The 20,242-nt window shown below is 49.7% G+C and overlaps 1 long non-coding RNA gene across 1 annotated transcript; it reads left to right on the top strand.

Moving 5' to 3' along the window:
* Positions 1 to 1,798: 1,798 nt before the first annotated feature.
* LOC121081267 lies at positions 1,799 to 12,141 on the top strand. Its single transcript, XR_005825626.1, has 6 exons — positions 1,799 to 2,412; positions 2,882 to 3,059; positions 6,469 to 6,661; positions 7,054 to 7,123; positions 7,634 to 8,110; positions 11,483 to 12,141. It is a non-coding gene; the product is annotated as an uncharacterized LOC121081267 (long non-coding RNA).
* Positions 12,142 to 20,242: the final 8,101 nt, after the last annotated feature.

Genomic DNA, 20,242 nt, shown 5'->3' with positions numbered 1-20,242 from the left:
CAGGAGACTCCTTAGCAAAAGTCACTGCTTACAATTTTTGCCTTTAAGGCTATCTCATAATTATGTATTTAACTAATCAACACTCCAGAACCTCCAGATGCAACAGATACAGGGTTTGTGAATTATTTCCCTATATACATCTTAATTTTCTAGCAGCAGCTGTAATTTATGGGATTCCATGCGGACTAGCAGGGCTAATGATGAGCAAATGTGTTTTTAGAGTTGTACCGGGTGCAAACGCTGGTGTATGGTGAAGGGATGAAAACAGATGACTTCTGAGCATCAAAGCTCCCGCCTCTTGCCCATAAATGCTCCCAAATCCCAGGTCAGCAAAGCAGAGCTCTGGCATCATTACGAGTAAAACTCCTGGCCCTGTTTTGCCAGCAGGACAAAGCCTCAGCGGTGGATTTTCACTCGTGAACCCCCAGATCATCAAAACAAATGATCTGAATCTGCCTGAGCTGCGTTGGTTTATAGATGAGTATCTGTGCATTAGGATGCCAGTCTGCTACTGGGATGTGGTTTATTTTCAAGCAGGAATTCTTTAAGAGTTTTATTTTAAGAGTCATATTTTATAAAGAGTCACGCTTTCCCAAATGTACCCCCTCGGAGCAGATACTCCTGTGGTATGTTTTGCAAATGCTCAGAGTTCAAACAGCGCTTGGTCTGCATTAAGGCTCCTGTCATACGAAGTACTGACCTATATTGCAGATGGTGAAGGCTTTTGTTTTCTGAAATAGCTGCCCGCTGGAGAAATGCAGGTCTGAGTGAGCAGGAGTCATGGTGTTTTAACTCCAGCAAAGCAGTCATGTGTAACTAATACTGTATTATTAACACTGAGGGAAATTTTCAACTTTCAGCATCTGGACAAAAAAACAGACAATAAAAATTGCTTGGTGACTTTTTCTAACCTTTGTAACATGTATTTTACTCACCAAGACCACTGCCTCTCCACTTTGCGGTCTCAGGCAGTGAAACAGAGAGATTATAAGTATGCCATTCACTGGGAAAATGCCTTTTCTTTTTTTTTCTTTTTTTTTTTTTCCTTTCCTCAAGTAAACTTTCAGGAAATATTGATTTTTTTCTCTCTCACATTTTTAATCTTTTGGTCTTTCATTTCTCATCATTAATATCTTCCTAAGTCTGAAGCCCTGCGTGGGGATGTAGGTGTCAAGGCAAGTGTCGCCATGGGATGAGCAGCTGATCATTGATCAGATCACCAAAGTGCAGACATGCTTTGTATTCTGCAAAAAGTGAAGTTTAACTAGCTGAAAGCACACACAACGACCCCAACTGTGTGACTGCCTGTCCCACCTGGCTTCCTTCCGTGGCCCACCTTGCCACTGGGCTCTTACTTAAAGGCAGTTTGCACTTGGTTGCAAAATTGATTATTACGAAAGTCTAATGTCTGGGGGCTGCTTCTTGAGCCAGAAAAGGTCAATAAACAGAAGTGTCAGCATCCCACTGATGGGCAAAGAATCTTTGTCCTAGGACTGGGACAGGGCATATGACTTTAATGATACAGAAACCTGGCAGCTAAAAAGTTGTCTATGAGACAAAACAAAAACAATGAGTTTGGAAGAGGATGGTTTACAACTGAAAAAAAGAAAATGTTAGTTTTCATTCTGCTCCATTCAGAATGGAAATACTGTTCCGTGGCGCATATTACAGTTATGACTATTATTGTATTGCTTCACTTAGGAGGCATGTGGAAATAATTTTTGCTTATATTCAGTGTTTACACCAGCAAGAAACAATACAGGTTGTGTTCTCTCCTTGCAGAACTGTGAGTAGTGGCAACTGGAGAAGGAACAAGAAGAAACTTCTTACAAATGGCAGTTAGCAAGAGGAGGAGATGGTGTAGCAGAACAATTTAGGATTTTTATTTGAGTAGCTAACTTTAAATGTGAAAGCCGCAAGTAACTTTTTAAAACAAATGTTTGTTAATTTTATTAATTTTCTTAATAGAGTTTTTGCTCTGTTTGCCCTTCCTCAACCATCTGTTGTAGTTGCTGAGTACCCCTTGGTTACACTGCAGCCTGCCAAGATGTGCTGATGCGACAGGCTCCTGAAGGGGGTGAGGAGAGCATGGCCACTGATGTCCCAGCGTGGGACTCAAAGCCCCCACTCCTGTGCCCACTTGCAGTGGGGTTTGCTCTGCATGGCTGAGATCTCTCTGCAGACCTTTGTGACTTGGGCGGAGGACCCTGCGTATGGTCAGGTCCTCTCACAGCACCTTAACCTGCTGCGCCTTGCCCTTGCTGCACCCGTCTCCCTGCTCCAATCCTTCCCTCGTTACTCTGTTAAAAAGTGTTGGTGTTTCAGATGAAATGGATTTCAAAGGGATATTTGACAGAGGAAAGTACCTAACCTGGAGAGGTGAGGAGAACTGATTGGATGAAGGAGGAACTGGTGAGAGCAAAAAATAATTGTGTGAGCACATACGTGGAGTATTTTCTGAAATGTTTTAACCTGGGGAATATTTTTCCTGAAGGGGATGGTGCTAAATCAAAGAAAAGAAGGGATTCATAATTGTGGGATTAATTTGTGGACTATTTTGAGAGCTGGCAAGATCTGTTTGGAAATCTAAAATATGTATTTTATCAGTCCATTTTTCTGAAGAGCTTGCAACTGTAAGTAATCTTTATTGCAACTCCCACTGAAACAGGTTTCATACATTGTTTTAGTTTACCGTGTGACTCTGGTTAGTGCCTTGTGCTAAACTGTGTTCTTCACAATCAGGTCATATGTTATTTATGGTCTAAAATACCAACTGATAGCTTGGGAATACACTTTCTGTGAAAGATCCCAGGGCAGGTTCAGCACGTATTTCCATGGTGAGTTGTACCTTACATCACTTCTTTTCCCCATTTCTTGCCAGACAGCATTAAGGAGCTATTGACCTGTCTGATGCTGCTCCTGAAGGGCTTGAAAACGTGAATGCAGTGATGCCCTGTGTCCACCCGACCCTACCTTGGGACAGCCGCTACCCCATGTCCACAGCAACAGCCCAAAGGACGGGCAGAGAGGAGGAGTGGAACACTGGATTGCATTGAGAGGTACGGCCTGTGTCAGGGCCATGGAGGGCTCTGAAGGGATGGAGGATGTGTGTGGATGCGCATGGGACAGTGTTTGTCCAGGCAGAGACCACAACCCCAGCAGAAGGATGAGGTGTGTGGGCTCAGCAGAACAACGCCAGGCTGCGAGCATGGGAGTTCGATCCGGTGGCTGGGAACCCATCGCAGCCTGGACGTGAGGGTCAACCATATCGCTGTGGCACCAGCAAAGGTACAGGGTGTACAGTTCCCTCCGCCAACGGGGGCACCGGCCATTTCATGCGGAACAGCTGTTGTGCTGCTTCCCACAGCAGCTACAGTGCCCGTGCTTCAGCAGCCTGGGCCCTTGGTCGTGGCACTTCTGAACTCAGTGCTCTTTCAGTGTCTTAACACTTCATCTGTGTTAATCCTTTTTTTTTTTTTTTTAAAATATGGAACTAGTCTTTTTCAAGTTCATCTTATGTGTTATGTGTACACACACACGTTTTTGATCGGCTGTATGCGCTGCACACAGATATGCAGGTTTAAGAGTTACTTTTTTTTTCCCTCTGACAAGTCCTCCTGGCTCTGGTTTTCAGTGGTGAAAAAGCCAACTCTAGCCCTGGAGAGCTGGAAGAGTGAGACATCTCCGGTGCACTCTAGAATGGGAAGAAATCAAGATGTCATTTTAGGCTATGCCTCATTCCTGGAAAATAAGCTGGCATATTTTACAGAAGAATTGCATAATTACTTTCTACCTCTGCACAGGGCTAGTTCTGCACCTTGTAATACCAGGAGTTTTTAAAGATATCTTAAAGACTCTGTTATCTTTGGCAGCATCCTGGCAACTTGGCACGCCGCGCTGTAACAATGACACCAGCTCCCTTTCCCCCTGTCTTTAAATACCATGTTACCAAGAATTCATGAAAATCTACTAGAAGTCAGCGTTTCCCCTGGGTACGTCTCACACCTGCTGCCCCGTGTGCGGGGGGCTGCTGGCCAGCTAGGGTGAGATGTTGCACCCCGGGGAGAGGAACAACATTGTCCTGTGTGTCTGGTGCCCTGGGCTGCCCCTGTCCCCTGTAGGGAGCAGAGAGGTGCATTTACCTCCAACGTTTGAGAAATGTGCCTTGGCCAGAGACAACCAAAGGCTGCCTGACAGGGTGTGCGTGGGACCAACAAGTCAAATCGCTGGGTCCTATTAGGGACTTTCGTGCGTTATTTTGGCCTGCAGTTTGATTTAGCTCGCTCTTTCTAGTATTTTTTTATACCACATAATACTGGAAGCCACCCCTTATCTCACCAACATCCCAGTACCTTGTTTCTAAAATACTTGCAATATTCCCTGAGGGCAATAGGGGAAAAGGTGAGGTCTCAAAATTGAGTTTATGGGGAAAATCCTTCTCCTGGCAGTTTCTTTCACTGGCTTTGTCCCACCGATCTGCAGCAGTGAAGGCTCTGGCTGTACCTTGGCAGTTTTGTTAGTTGTTGGGTTTCCGTAGCTGGTGTCCTTCACAGGGGTGGCTTTTGCTTTGTCTCTTTGCAGGGGCTGGGTTTGGTTATCAAGGTCTGGTGATGTCCTGGGAACTGCCCACACGTGCAAGCTGTCCCAGGTGCCGTGACTGCAGGGTGAACAGCTAGGTGATCCGAGTATTTCTTTAAATAGTGTTAGTCTCAAAGCTAAGTCCTGCAGGGACTGCTCACGTAGGCTGTTCTGCTGGCTTTGTGCAGCCAGACCCAGCACTGTGTGGAGGTTGGGTTGGATTAGAAGTGCTCATGCCAGCCCTGGTATCAGTTGCAGCCCCAGCAGAAGCTCCCCTTGCCCTCAAATCCCCCGGTGCCTCAGTACCGTGGTGTCCCCAGCACAGGCTGGTCCATAGCACAGCTGTTCCCGATGTCCATGGCCAGCCTGAACGTGGCCAGGTGGGCTCTGTCTGCCCAAAGCACTGGTGGGCGTGTGGAGCTCAGGTGGTTCCAGTTATTTTCTGTTCAACTGCAAGCAGACCAGAAGCCAGCAATATTGCTATAGTTTCCCTATCAAATTTTAAAAACCCCAGGTTCGACTTCCAAAATTTTTCCAGGCTCTGTGGGCTCTTTCTGATCTCTGGTGGTAGCTCTGCGAGGTGGCCGATGGTGACCAGCAGCTTCTTGCTTGTTCGTGCAGCCAGGGAGGGGGTTGCCCTGAGGAGCATCTGACGAGGCTTGCGAGGGGCACAGCGTGCTCTGCAGTGGCTTCACGGCCACAGGCATCTCATGGAGTGGAGCACTGGAATGATGCAGTGCACGTGTACAGGGCAGAAGGATGCGTTTGCTTTAATGGAGCTAGCAGAACCCCCTGAGAACTAGCCGTGTAATCCGGTTCAAAAGGTGCCCGTCTCTGTTGGGCCCCCCCTTTCCCAAGCTGTGGGTCCCCTGGCCGTGTGGCAGCACGAGACAGCAATGCAGCCAGGGGCAGGGGGCACAGGGCTGCGGGGGCGCGGAGCCTCACCGTGTCCTGAGGGCTGCAGCCCTGCAGCGGTGGTGGGTGCAATCTGCTCCTCGCTTCTCCGTGGCCAAAGGCGTGCCGAAGTGCATGGGTGCGGGTTCTAAACCTCAGGTGCAGTGGCAGAGCATGCAAAATGCATGGGTTTGGGTTTTTTTATGAAAGTGATTGTTAGGCATTGTCAGTAGTTTTTAATAATTACTGTTTATTAGCAAGTGAGAATAGCTCTCTGAATAACTTCATGCCAAAGAAACAACGTTCGGGGTGGTGTGGATTTCTGAATATCTGTTTATCACATTTTAATGTTGATGGAGAAAGGGAGAAAAAAGTTGATGGCATTTTTGTGAAATTCCACCCGTTTATGACCATGTGAAATTAAAGCTTTTATACACTTATAAAGAAGCTCCAAAGGGAACAAATATGTTTTTCCTACTGAAGTCTGCTTAAAGCATATAACAAATATGATTGCACAGCTCAATATTTCATATAAAACAATATGCTCTACCATTTTAATTTTCCTGTACAAAATTGGTTTTCATATGAATTCCTGTTGCATTATTTTCCTATTCCAACTAAATTAGAACTATATAGATATAAATGATATACATTACATTTATTATACATAATCTAGGTAAATATGAACTAATTCATCAGCCATACCTCAGCTTTCATATGAATTATCTTTGTGGCATTTTTGCTTTCCTATAAAAGTCTTACAGTTGAAGGGTTATTTGACTATATTTGTAACTATTGCAGCATTAATTTAATTGCACTTCTACATAACATTTAAAATTATGGTAAGAAGTATGGAAAGCAGAGAGAAAGGAGGTATGGCAGGTTTTAATTTTGACTATTTTTAGATTTATTTTGGGTGACTGGATGTTGCAGGTGGTGGCAGAGCTGCGGTCTCCCTCTGGGGAGCCTGAATCCTTGTGCTTTCCTCTGCCACAGAGACCCCGATGTGTTCAACCCCCTGGTCATGCTGGTGCCACTGGGTTTCCCAGGGATTCCCAGTTCATGGACCTGTGGGGAACGCTGAGCCTGGGGCAGGACATGCCAACGAGGCCATGGCACTGGAAGAGCTACGTGGGGACTGGTGCTCACTTGAGGTCACCGCTCATTTTCCATCACTGGAATTCAAGAGGTAAAAGGTGGGAAAACACAAGGAAATTGAAAACTCTTTGTGTGAGGGGGGCGGGGGGAGCACAGCCGCGGCGGTGCCCTTGGGTGCTGGTACTAGGAAAATCCAGTTTCCGAGGTGCTTGGTGGAGCAGGAGCCATCCCAGCGTGACCTCCTGCTTCAAAGGCATTGGGGAGCAGCGATGGGTGCAGTGCGGCTGCGGGGGCTTGCGGGGGGCTCTCAGGTGCTGGGCCCTGCTCCACAGCAGCGCGAGGGCATCGGGGTGTGACAGCATCTCGTGGGCAAGCTGCCCAAACTGGCCAGGGGGCCAGGCGCCAGGCTGTCATCTCCATCACCAGGAAATTGGTCTTTTGGTGTAATTTTCTTCCAGTAATTAGTCTCTCTGTGATTTTTAGACTTTGTGTCATGTTGTGAATACAACATGCTTGACAGCATACCTGCCGGGGAAAATATCTTCTGTGATGGGTAAGGAAATATCATTTTTCATGAAAGGCATCAGAAAAAAGTGAATGTGAAACTTCTGAACAGTTGGGGGCATGATGACTTTCAGTGACAAGAAGGGCTCTATCTGAGCAGTTGGCAAGTGTCAAACTGCTCTATCCTGCCTTTTCCTTGGCCATTTGGGCTTTGAGTCACGGGCACAGCACTTCGTTAACACCCAGTCCGGGGTGTAAATGGGATAGCTACAGGCAGGAGACATTTCACTGCATAAACCACCTGTAGCTGTACCAGGCACATGTTAAAAATGGGCAGCTGAAAACCAGAGACAGGCAAAAAGTGCTGCACAAATGAAGGCCTTGCTTCTAAAAAGGATTTTCTCACATGTTTAGGGATGGGAATAGAGAAGTTGACTTCTGTGCAAATAATTGCCGTTAATTTTAAGCTTGAGTATTGTATTGGGTCTTAAATATTGTGAGGTAAGTATATCTGGGTTTTGGTTTTGATTTTTTTTGTTTGTTTGGTTTTTAAATACAGAGCCAGCCTTATCCGAAAGCAGTCATTTCCCGTGGGCAGTGGAGCTGGGAAGGGGATGGGGCAGCCCTCACTGGAGCTGCTGCTGGACAGCCTCAACAGGGACAGACAGCTCAAAGGAGACTGTGGTCTTTGCACCAAGGAGCAGCCGTAGACTCTAGATCTGCTGCTGGGACCGAGTGAGGACCACCACTGGGTCCACTCTGGAGCGGTGTCCAGGGGCCTTTGGCTGGAAATGCTGGGGGGGGGGGGGGAGCCTGCAGCAGGCAGTGGCCCAGCGGGTACAGAGCCCTTTCCTGGAGCTGCCCACGGCACGGCTGGAAATCAGCTCCAAGTGCCACATCCATCATGCCCAAATTGTTCAGCAACCTCCAGGACAGCGTGAGCAGCAAGTAGCATCTGTTCCTCCCTGCCAGAGCCACGATGATGGACTGCCAAGAATGGAGCTCCCTCCTAACTTCTTGCTGTCTGGAAGCCAAGGTGAGATTGAGTTGATGTAAAAAATGGCCACGCTGGCGGGGCTGCCTGCCTGGGGACGGGAGCGGGGCGGTGGGTGCAGGCTCTGCTTCTCCCCAAAGAGAGCTCCTGGGAGTCACAGCTCGGTGCAACGCCCGCCAAAACTGGTGGGGTCTCTCCCAACTGGTTTGGTAGGGACTGGGTGAAGGGCAGGGTTTTGCCAGGTGCGGTTCCGGATTCGAGTGGGAAAAATGCAAGTACATGTCCTCTCCTGTGGCAAACAGAGGACTAAGGCCCTTGCTCCCCAGAGGGAAGCCCCCTGCCCCGTAGAGGGCTGAGCAGAGGAGTGGGAGGCAGCGAGCTCCTCTCCTGGCCCCGGCTGCCTGTGCCAGGCAGGGTTTTGCCTGCATGCCTGGCTGCTCTGGGTCTGCACTACCTTGCCGTGGGTGTAGGGTCATCTGCCACAGGAGCGTTTCAGCCTTACACCCATGCTGCCAGTCTTGTGGAAGGCAGGCATCCTCTGCTGGCCAGCCACAGGGCACTGGAGGGCTTAAAAACAGAGGGGAGATTGTGTGAGGTGCTCTGCGCCTCCTTTTCCATACTGCTCTGTAGTGCTACACAGGTCGTGCAAAGTTAATGAGAGCAGTGAGAAACCATGAACTCCCCCATGCAGCAACTCTCCGCAGGGGCATGGGGCAGGAGAGGAGGCTGCTGCAGGGCTTGGGGCATTGCCAGCCCTGAGCTCTGCGGCTGAGCCCCACGCTCCTCACCTTGGGCATCCCAAAATTATGTGCAGTACTGCTTTTATAAAGGGATGCAGAATTAGATAATCTAGGGTAGTCTTATGTGGTTTAGTGGAAGTTAAAATACCATATGTGTTAGGGCTTGCAGGATACTATGTTATTTTTAACATCCACAAGTTTGTAGGAATTGTAACTAAATATGTTTTCGAACAGGAATAAAAGTACAGGCTTAGGTATTTTATGAATGGCAGCTGTGTCAAGAGTGATTCAATAAAAATGTGTGCATGGTGCTATTAATCCAGGCAGGAATTTTGCTGGTGCTGTGCAGGGTGTCTGGAGTGGAGCTGAAGCCCTCGGCACTCACGCTGCACGAGCCTGTGTCTCACTGGCCTTCGGAGCGAGCCGGAGCTCGGCCGGGCTTTCCTGACATGCCGGGAATATTTAAGGGGGATGTTTTCACAGTGCATTAGCTGGACCGCATCCTTGCAGAAACCCGTGGGACCATCTGGTCTCCCTCTGCTGAGGGGAGGTTTGCGAAAGTGTTTTGACTCTTCCTAGTTGAAGGTATGGGGAGACATTGGTCTCTGCCAGTGAGTCAGAAAAAAGATGCTCACCCTTTTCCATCTTTAAATTGTGCCTTTTTTAGCAGTAATTGGAAGAACTGATTTTTACAGTTAGTTTGTCTTGGAAATAACTTATGTCTGCACCACGTGAAAGGGATGGTAATAGCAATGGCAATAAATAAATCACGCGGGGCAAGTAGCAGGCAGTCATATTAAGGCTAATAGCAGTGTGGCTGTTGCACCTGCATGCGCCACACTCGTTAGTCTAGAGTGGTACAGGCATAAAGGATAATATTATTATTATTGTTGTGGCTGTTATTATTGTAATTATTACTCCCGTTTCCTGCTGGGGAGCAAAGGCGTGAAGCCCCAGGTGACAGCTTCATGGTGCGGTTGGAAACCTGTGGGGGGTGAGTTTCTGTGCCTCTGTGTGGCAGGCAGAGGGTGGTCCCCCACCCTGCAGACCCCATCCCCAGGGCCCTGCCCGACAGCCCAGCCAGGCTGCTGGCACAGCCCGGGATGGGGCAGGACCTCCACGAGGTGCCCTGAAAGCTGCAGGAAGGGGTAGGGAGAGGGTCTGTGGGTGCCCCAGCTGTGCCCCTAGCCCCATGGGGCAGTGCTGCCCTGTTCCCCAGCATCGTGCTGTGCCGGCAGCATTTCCCCCACGGGGCTGGTGGTGCCGAGGTGAGCACCCACAACGCAAGCACAGCTGTGCTTCCCACCTGGCAGGGCGATGCTGGTGGTGGGAAAAGTGCTGCCTTGACAATGCCACTCAGCCATGGCTGCTTCTGGAGGACTGGCAGCGATGCCTCACTGCAATGTGCAGCAGGGACAGTGAGCTCCCGTCCTCCCTGGCATGGGGCTGCATCCTCACAAGCCCCCAGACCTGCAGCATGAGAGGGTCTTTGCAAGTCCTGCACCCATTGCAGGCTGGCCTTCGGTCTGGCAGTGTGCTCTGCAGGCTCTGTGCTGAGGCACGGTGCAGCTCAAGGGAGCTGGCACCAGCTGCTGAGCTGGCTGCAGGGCAGGCTGTGAAGGCTTGGGTATCGTACCTGCACGGGGATCAGATCAAACGCTGCAGGGAGGGCAGCTGCCGGTGCAGCCCAAAGCCCAGCAGGGAGATGGGCCGACTTCTGGGGTCTGACCACATGCTACACTGGCACTCAGGAACAGCGTGAGTGGGCTGGGTGAGACCCCCTCATCTGGCAGCTTCTTTGCGCTCTGCAGGGAGGCAGTGGCAGTGGCATTGGCAGTGGTGTTGGTGGTAGCAGTGGTGGCAGTGGCATTGGCGGTGGCAGTGGCGGTGGCGGTGGTGATGTGGGGCCTGGGCTGCCCTCTGTAAGCTGCTGCTCTCCTGAGCACGACGGGGTGCGTGCTGCAGAGCTACTCTCCTGTCTCTTCCCCACGCTGGATGCACCTCGACTATCCCAGTCCTTGAGACTTGTCCCGCAGCTCCTTGCAGCCCTGAGGGCACCAGGCACCCGTGAGGAGCAGGGGGACGCGTGTGCCCCCCTTGTGCAGGGTGACAGCACACGTGCCATGCATTGCCAGCACTTTCACCCGCGCACGGGCAGGGTGGTCCCCAGCACAGGCAGTGCCTCAGTTTGCTGTGCAGCCCTCCCCGTGGGCGCTTGCTGGGGTCCGGGGCACCCTGTGCCTGCCCTCCCCTCCAGGCATCCTTTCCCCCATGCCTGGGACTGGCCCACCCCGGGTGGGAGCACAGGGGCTGGTGCCCCCTCTGTGGGAGATGCCAGCCTGTCTGCGCTTCCCATCACTAAGCAACAGTGGGTGAAATATATCCCGATTTCTGCTGCTCCCATTTGGCACCTCCCACCATGTTCTTTCATGTGCAATTGCACAGTGTGGCAAATAAAAAGCCCATTTTCTATCTTTGGGTGCCAGTGCACAACGTAGCCATCGTTGGGAGGACGGGCAAATCAATTGGCAAAGAGCAAATGACTGACATTAGGACCGAGTGACATTAGTACCGAGACGCTGCTATTCATCTCAGGGCCGGGTGCTGCCAAGCAAAGTCCAAAAAGTTTGGTGGGATTTTTATTCTTCTTTTTTTTTTTCTCTTTTCACATCAGAACTTCAAGCTGATCAAAGAAACAAACACTTTTAATGAAACATATGCAAGATACTTAGAAGGAGAAGATTCACAATGCATCTGCTGCGGGACCAGAAGGCTTATCAAAAGTGTGAAGTAGGAGGAGAAAAATTACGAGTGTATGATGCCAGAGAAGATTACAGAAATATTAAGCAGAAGGAATGTAAACACGTATAGCTGGTGATAGCTGGTGCGTGGCTCGCCGCGCACAAAGAGCCTCTGCAGTGTCGGTCTGAGGATGCTCTCGCCGTTGTGTGCGAGCAGTCCACCGCAGTCCAGCCAGGCACCCCTGCAGCAAACCATGCATGCCCAGCCCTCGCCCTGGTTGGGCGCCAGGCCCTGGGGATCAGGCAGGGCTGGCCATGGCCATGACCACATCTCAGAGCACAGCCCCCCTCCCCCGGAGCCCCTCTCTTGCTGTCTGGCTCCAACTCGATGCCGAGACATCAGCAGAGTGCCCGCCGTGCCATCTAGTTCAACTGTCTTTAGAGCCGATGAACATTGCAGTGGCAATTTATTTGCATTTTCTTTATGAAACAAAACCTTATATGTAATATCCATTTTCTTGCAATGTGTTTTATGGAAAACATAAATACTGTGAAAAACTGTAATTTCTGGTGATAATACAGTAGTTTACTATCAGTGTGAATATCACATCGTTATTTCTGTTCCGCATTCAGGAGTGTGCAGACATATGGCTTATCTATTTCACCCACTGGCCAAATTCTGCTCTCTTAACCCTTGCACCCTTGGTGAATTCAGCGAGGCTGCACAGTGATAGCTAGCAGCAGGATCTAGAGCTCTTATTTCTTGTTAAATGAAAATTTTTCATTTTCAAAGCTGCTTTCCTGTCCCCCCACACACTGACTGCAGTTCTTGCTGTGTGTTAGTTTTGCTTCTCCCTCCACAGCGCTGGCAGTTGTCTGCAATGGCCTTTCTCCTCCAATAAGTGCCACCACCACCTCTGCTATGAGGCAGCACTGGGGGGTCCTAGGAGGGGTGTCTGCCCTCTCCTCGGGCTGCAGGTGCTTTTTCAGGGGGAGCGAGCAGGGGCAGGGCGCGGTGCCCACCAGGTGTGGGGAGATGACTGCTCGGAGCTCTGCTCCCCTGTGGGGATGGCCAGCAGCGTTTCTAGGGGCTGAGCCAGGGAGGCTCAAACAGCAGGGTAACAGTTACAAATGTATCTCCTCTCCAAAGGGCAGTTCAGCAGCCTCTGGAGTTTTAACCCAGTCTTGTGGCTTCTGGAAAAAAAACATTTTGCAGCTTAAGTGCATCTCTGAGGAAGAAACACGTTTGCTGTGCTGGCTGGAGGGTGCTGTGGGCACCATCCTGGGTCCCTCTCCTTCCACTTGCTCCCTGGTGATGGCAGCTGGGGCTGCTCGTAGCATCGCTGCTCTTTGCAAGAGCACGGGGAGACCCTGTAAAGGGCTGGGCCAGCAGTGCATTCAGTTTAGTAACCTGCCTCTGACAACGGCTGACGCTGCTACAGCGTGAGAGGTGGGCGAGCAGGCGGCGGTGCTCCCCCCAGGGCTGCCCACAGCCAGCAGCCAAGACCTGGGGCTTCCTGAGACTGAGGGGATGGCTGTGTGCGGTGATGCTCTGCCTTGCTCTGCCCTGTGTCCTTTCCAGTGTCCTATGCCAGTGCCTGGCCCTCCTGGCACCGGGGCTGAAGGGGTCTCGTTCCCCACTGTGGACCGTGCTTGCAAGCTGCAGCCCCTCTGGGTGAGGGAGCTGCTCCAGGATGGCTGAGCCAGCGCTGACTGGCATTGATGTGGCCTCGCAGCCTTGTACGGTGATTTGTCGATCCTAAAACTGCTGCGGACCCCCCAGCACGGGTCAGCCCTGCTTCCTGGCATCTTCTTCCAGGGGCAGTTGTGCCTGGGGCTGCTGGAGGGCTGGCGCGGCTCCCCATGTATGCGGGTCCTGCCCTACACAGCTGAACTGCAACGTGGGGCTGCTCGCACTTCACCGATAATAACCCTCTCTATCAAACAGTAACTCTATTTAGTCTTTTCTCTTTAATATTTATGTGCTGACCTAGCAGTCTGATAAATCTCATAGGCAGCATTCTATCTGGGTACTAGCAAATGATCAACCATCACAGTCAGTCAGGACTGACTCCTGCCTCTGTTGCTGTTGTTTCCCATCACTTTTCCTAACACCATCTCAGGAAAATGCGTGGTTTTCCCCTGCCCAGGAAGGCTGATGCTCCAGTTTCCCGCTTGGTATCACCCTGCAGGTGGGTCAGGGGTGAGTCAAGGGGACATGGCAGGTCCCAGCTGCCAGGTCAGTTTTGCCTGAGGTTCCCAGCCGCAGAGGATCCACCAGCACGTGCCGAGGCGGCCAGGAGGCAGGTTTAATGTTTGCTCCTGACCTTTCCGATCACTCTGCATCTGCGAGGCTGCCTGGGCACCCCGGAGGGATGGGTGCCCTCGATTTGCCCTGTTCGGGAGATGAAGCCCCTGCTGCTGATTGTCTCCTGCATCTCCTGGACTAGAGAAGGGAAGGAAGAAGCAGCAGCCTCTGCCACACACAGCAGGGCGGGCAGCATGGCCACTGTCACCTCCTTCAAAACAGCTGGCAGGTGTCCAAAGGAATGAAATGGAATGGAACAGAATGGAATGAAATGGAATAAATAGACTTTTTCGGCTGGAAGGGACCCACAACGGTCATCTAGCTCAACTGCCTGGCCCCTCCAGGGCTGACCAAAAGTTAAAGCACATTGTCAAGGGCATTGACCAAATGCCTCTTAAACGCTGACAGGCGTGGGGCATCGACCACCTCTCCAGGAAGCCTGTCCCAGGGTTTGAGCACCCTCTTGGTAAAGAAATGCTTCCTCACATCCAGTCTGGGAGGTTCAGGTTTTCAAGGAAGGTTGCCACCCTGCTGTCCACGGGCCAGCAGCGGTCTGAGGAGCAGAAGCTGGGGGCAGGCGGGCAGGTGCCCCCAGTTCCCAGCTGTTAGATATGACTGACAGGAGCCAGGCCGCCGTCCAGCATGGCTTGCCTAGTGCAGGCCCCAGTCCTGTTGCCACGGTGGCAAGACTGCACTTTCCCGTGCCCATGCGAGTGGGATGACTGGTAAGGCGAGCTAGATCACACCCCACTTGACCACAAGTATTTCACAGGGGTTCTTACCTGCTATTTCCAAGCAGTTATTCTGGTTTTGCTACACGATTACTGAAGGAGCACTTCCAAACTCCATGTTCAGGTAGAGAGCGGTGTCTGCTTTGGAATAGCTCAAGTATTCCTTATAAATGCACTTTTTATTGTGGTTTATAAATAGCTGTCATGGTGACATGCAAAGCTGAAGTATTACGTACCTCTCAGCACAGTGTTGCTTGTTGGAGAAGGAGCCCTAGCAAAGTCAGATTTCTTCGCAATTTTAAAGATTTGTAAAAGCAAGCTGGAAACAAAAATAAATTAAGGTATGCAAATAAAATTCTTTCCAAAACATCCATGCTCAAGTGTTTTGGTTTTTTTGTTTTTTTTTTTTTTTAAAGCATCTGGCAAGCCTTTCTTCAAATTTATTTTAGCTAAATGCAAACAAACAACAACTCTAATAAGCATAGTAGCATATTCATTAAGCGTTCTGGCTACAGCTTTTGAAGATAAGGTGAGGAAAGAGTTCTTTAATCTTACTTGGGGAAATAAATGGATACGATCACCATGAAAAGGATTTTAATCTTGAATAGCGAGGAGTGGAAATGTATATAAAGCCCTGCTAGCACACCCATTGCCTTTTCTGCTTCTCCTCATGCAGGTGGAGCCGCAGGACGAGCCGCAGCCCTGCAGAGCGAGCGCTGCATTCTCACTACCCTCCTGTTCTGGTGGGGTATTGGGGTGCACACCAGGGTTCATCCTGGACAAAGCCAAATGATAAAAGAAAAACACCCTGCGAGAAACAACAAACTTTTTCAGGCCTCATACACTCTCCTACCAGCGAAACACCTGTGGTTTTTGATTCTTGCTCTATCTATGATCTACGTGAAGTAGTTCAACTGCTCCAAGGTTTCTGCCGCCTTCGCTTTCTGGTGATTTCGGACCGTTTTGGTCTATGGGTGCAAAATAGCAGGAGCTTGTGTTTATGATTTCATTATTTGTCAATAAATTCCCACTTAAGTGGCCAGCAGAAATACTCAAGGTCCCTTTTTTACAGTGTTTTTGTGTATGTAACAATTACAGCAGGACTTTTTGTGCTCATATCCTCAGTCTTAAACTGTTTCATTTGCATGCACTGGGTGACTATATTTTGTTGCTGAAAAGTTAGCCTTCAGAAATGAAATTTGAAAAGTCATCGACTTGAAAAGAGCTGCTGGGCATGGAAATTGCTCGATCATTTCTCGGCAGGGCCTCTGACACAGGCAAGCTGAACTAAGCCAGCGGCCTAGCAGCCCCACGGAAAAGCATGCAGGCAGGGACCCCCTTCCTCAGGACGACCCCAGCTGGCAGGGGATGAAGAAGACGCCGGCGCAGGGCGACGCACGGGCACTGAACCACATGGAGGGAGATGCTGCAAGGGTCGGTAAAGCCTTTGAATGAAAGGTGGCTGGCAACAATGGGATACAGCTGTAAAGATACAATTTACTGAATGTTACAGTTATGCTTTTCAAAGGTCAGCGTTGCACTGCCTAAATTGGCTTCATGGGGTTTTGTACAAGGAGAGATAAGAGCAAATAACCTGTAGGCACGACCCCTAATGAAATCTATTCTCACATGTAAATTGATGTTTCATCCCACCTTCTGCATGCGCCCGACCTAGTGTGGCTACCCTTCAGCCCACAGCTGAAGCTCCCGGTTCATCAGATGGCTGCCGGTACGCCGGGCTGCTCCCACCGGCTTTGTGCCTGAGGTGTCCTGTCGGTGGTACAAGCCCAGCTGGTGGCCAGCACAGCCGCAGCGTGTATGGGGGAGGGAGGTCCTCAGCCCGACTGAAGCTGGTGCACATGCTCCAGAATTACAGGGAAATAATGAGAAAAATATGTTTGCAGCTGTATAAATGAGACTCATTAGACAGCAAGTGGAAAAGACGGGGCTGATCTGAGACATCAGGACTAAAGAGTTTCCCCAATTCGTTTATTATTCATCGTGCATAGTTTCTAAGAAGTCATTGCATCTTTGCAAGAATTTCTCCACACACCTGCATATCACGATGGTTGTTTCGGGCCTCGATCACGCGATGCCTTCCCCAAGCCATTGATAATCACGTCAGGTTACTCAGGAGAAGCCAATATTTTTGTGCAAAGCTCAGATAGTAGCAGGTAATGAGTATTCCCATCTCAGCAGATTTCTAATGCAAACTCATACAGAGAAATATTGCACATTAGCCTCCTTTAGAGGAAGCTCATTAAAATAGGACTGTTTGCACTCCCACTGCTGTATGAAGATGTTGCATTTTTCAAATTTGATTCCTAAACCAATTAGTTTTCCATAGTATAAATGCCTGCCTTTATGCACTACACATTATAAGGCAGGGTTGTCATTTCTTTAATGGGAATCATTATTTGAGCTGAAATGTTTGGTCTGGTGAGTCAAGTTGGTTTCCATTGTGTAAAGTAAAAACGTAGCTGTCATTTGCCTGCTGCTTCTTGCTGCCGTGGTTTCTGAATCCAGAGGGTGCCCAGCCCTGGATCCGATGGGATCCCCTCCAGGCAGCGGCATGCCTGGGCAGGGGGGATCCTGCCCATGCGCTTTCACTTTGCCTGAGACGAACTGAGGTTTAATGCTGCTGGAAAATGTCCTTGGCTGTGAGACGCGTGCCACAAGGTGCTGTCTGCACCGTCTGAAGGAAGGAGTGGTTTCTTTTCTTATTCCGGAGCTATCATCCGATGCTAAAAGCTGGTGGGAGCTGGTGTCTGCGCCACCTTTTCTGCCAGCCCCAAATGCCTGCCCCCGTTGGGGGACCCACATGGGTCCCTGACGCTACTTCCAGCCCAGAGCTGTGCTGCTTTCCCTGGGCACAGGGTGGGAAGGGGGCTGCGAGGATGCAACCTTGCATCCCTGGGGAGTGTGTGTGTGCTTGTGTGGGGAGGGCAAATAATAATTTTTTACCATCCGTTTCAACCCTGTCTTTAAAGTATTGAGCTAGCTTAAAATCCAGTTCCTTTTTAGATGGATGCATTGTAAGAAGCTGGAGACATTTCGAAGACATACACAAGGAATCTGTTAAATTACATTTGCATTAAATTAACTTGGGTGGTCCACGCTTTATCGAACATCTAAAGGACTGCTTAAGAAATGTATTATCGCTTCTAGTATAGCAGTGACCTGTTTAGTTGATGTCAGTATGTTTTCTCTTAAGAGGACTCATTAATTTTTGCTCACAGTGAAACTACCCAGCCTCCCAAAAACATCTCAATGGGTGGCTCTGGGTGTTTTGCAACATGTGTGGGGTGACGGCTGCTCCGCGGTGGTTACCGGAGGTTGTGACTAAGAGCCATCAGACACGTATAACCCCAGCACTGCCTTTGGGAAAGAACAATGGAAAATTCTCTTCATTTCTGCAGCAAAACAGAGCTATTGCCACATGATTGCTTATTAGCAGCAAACAATAATTCTCTTTATGTTTGTCCACGTTTAGTGCAGCTTTATAAAAAGTCAGTGCCTGATAGACTAAATCATTGAAATGAAGACAGTGAGCCAAATTTAGCTTCCATTTACTGCCCTCAGGAGAGATGACCAGAATGTCATTAATAAAGTAAACAGCAGTAGGTGGCTTATGAGTAAAAGACATTAATTCCTGAAAGCAGGACACACATGGCAACATGTACATTGGCCAATAGTTTAAAAATAATTATGTCTGAGTTGTTTATACAAATGTGGCTAGATTTGGTTTTTATCTGAACTGATCAGATCTGTCTCAAAAACCAATCTCAATTCTGATTTCTATCCCGTCTAATGTTTCCCTGACCTATATCTACTGCTTACAGTGTGCACGGGCAGCAATGGCAGAAAAACTGCCACTGCCTGTCTGCACGTGTGTAGGGCAGGATACAGCTTAGTTAGCGATGCGCTTTTGTCAGCAGGGAGCAAATTGTGTGTCACATGGGGGTGGCGGTGGGGAGGTGCTGCCTGCTGCCCAGAGGGGTGGCAGGGTGCCCATACCCACCCGAGGCATGGCCCCACTCTGAGCTCACTTGCTTCACGAGGCTGCAGCATGTGGCAGAGCTGGGTCACAGCCCGCTTGCTGCAGCGGGGTGTGCGTCCCTGTAACGCAAAGTGGTTACAGTATACCTGGGTTTGTTCAAGCTGGTGGATCAGCCGTAGTCCTGCTTTGTGAACAAGTCCAGGCACTGGAGAACTGCAGAAATTCTTCCTAGCCGCGGGGGGGTTTGCTGGGGCAAGTATATCCTGGATGAGTACAGGCCGTGCCTGATACATCCATACTTCAAAGAGCCACTAACGTCAAATTTCTGGGGTTTGTGTGCTCCAAACCCATTTTAATCATGCTAGAAATGGCTGAAAGGCTTCGGCCTCGCTGACCGAGGACTTCAGCCGGCAGCAGGACTCCCATTTAGCCAGCTGTGGGTCCAAAGCTGGGCTTTTCCTGAAGCCTCAGGAAGCTGTTCTGGGAGCCAGGGCTCAACTTCGTGGTGCGCGCGGTGCCGGGGCCCCTCCTGCCCTGTTGCTGCGGGTTCATGACCAGTCTCTCAGGGGGAGTTCTGGGCATCGGTATGAGGGAGCATCCCCGCACCTTCGGCAAAACAGTGGGTGTGGGGTGTGGGGCTGCCCCCAGTGTGCCAGGACTTGGTCCTTGGGGGCCCCGGTGTCTTTGTTGGTACATACAAATATTTTGCTGCTCTTCTGCCTCCCTCCTGGGTCAGGTCCTGTGACACGGGACAATACCCTGACCCACGCTATAGTGTTTGGACAAAGCCCCGCGTTTGCTGCTGGCCCTTAATGACCGGGGGTTCCCTGGGTGCTCTGAGAAGCGCTGCCTGCAGTCCCGGCAGCCCTCACCCTGTTAGCTTTCTGCAAGCCCCCCACGTTCACAGAAGTAATTCTGATCCTTCACTTAAGTGAATGCTTGATAATAAGCATCATCGACTTGGAAACTAGGTGTAAATAAAATATAGGTTATTGGGGTACAGTAAGATGATGGTAAAGAGCTTACAGGTTCTCGTAATTAAATGGGCTTCATGTAACCAAAGGTGTTGGCAGCTTAACTGTCCTCGGCAGCCACCAAGTGGGAGATTTCTTGAGTAAGCCAATAAGAGAGATACTGTTTGCATTATTATCTCTCTTATTTATTAACTCCCAAACACACAATAAACTCACACACCGTATTAGTTTGCAATCAATAGCACTCTTTGCACATAAGGCTTTATGTCTTTTTTCATGCCATCTGAAATAGGAAGCCAAACCGGGTATGACGGCAAGTTCCACACGCTGAGTTAGGGAAGTCATTTTTCATTTCAGGAGAAGTCCTCTCCCATAATGGAAATGCTGAAGGTTATTACAATAATAAATGAGTCGGTAGTGCGATTTATATAAGAAACTAATGTACTTTCTTATGGAGCACTGTTTAATTCCTTGTAAATCCTGCAGTTACTGGACAAGCTCTGACTCCCGAGCGTCTCCGCCTGCAGAACCGGGAGTTCGTGTGGTTCATTTCTTGTTGTCCAAACAGCTGTTCGTGATCGTCCTCCCTGCAGGTATCTGTTTGGGGATTAGTAATGCTTCGCATGCTCATACATCACAAGAAGTGGATGTGTAATTACATTAAACATGCTTCATCTCCT

The sequence above is a fragment of the Falco naumanni genome, chromosome Z (genome assembly GCF_017639655.2).
Source record: "Falco naumanni isolate bFalNau1 chromosome Z, bFalNau1.pat, whole genome shotgun sequence".
NCBI classification, from domain to species: domain Eukaryota; kingdom Metazoa; phylum Chordata; class Aves; order Falconiformes; family Falconidae; genus Falco; species Falco naumanni.
Note: the sequence above shows the minus strand (reverse complement) of the source record. Positions and strands in the feature narration are given on the sequence as shown.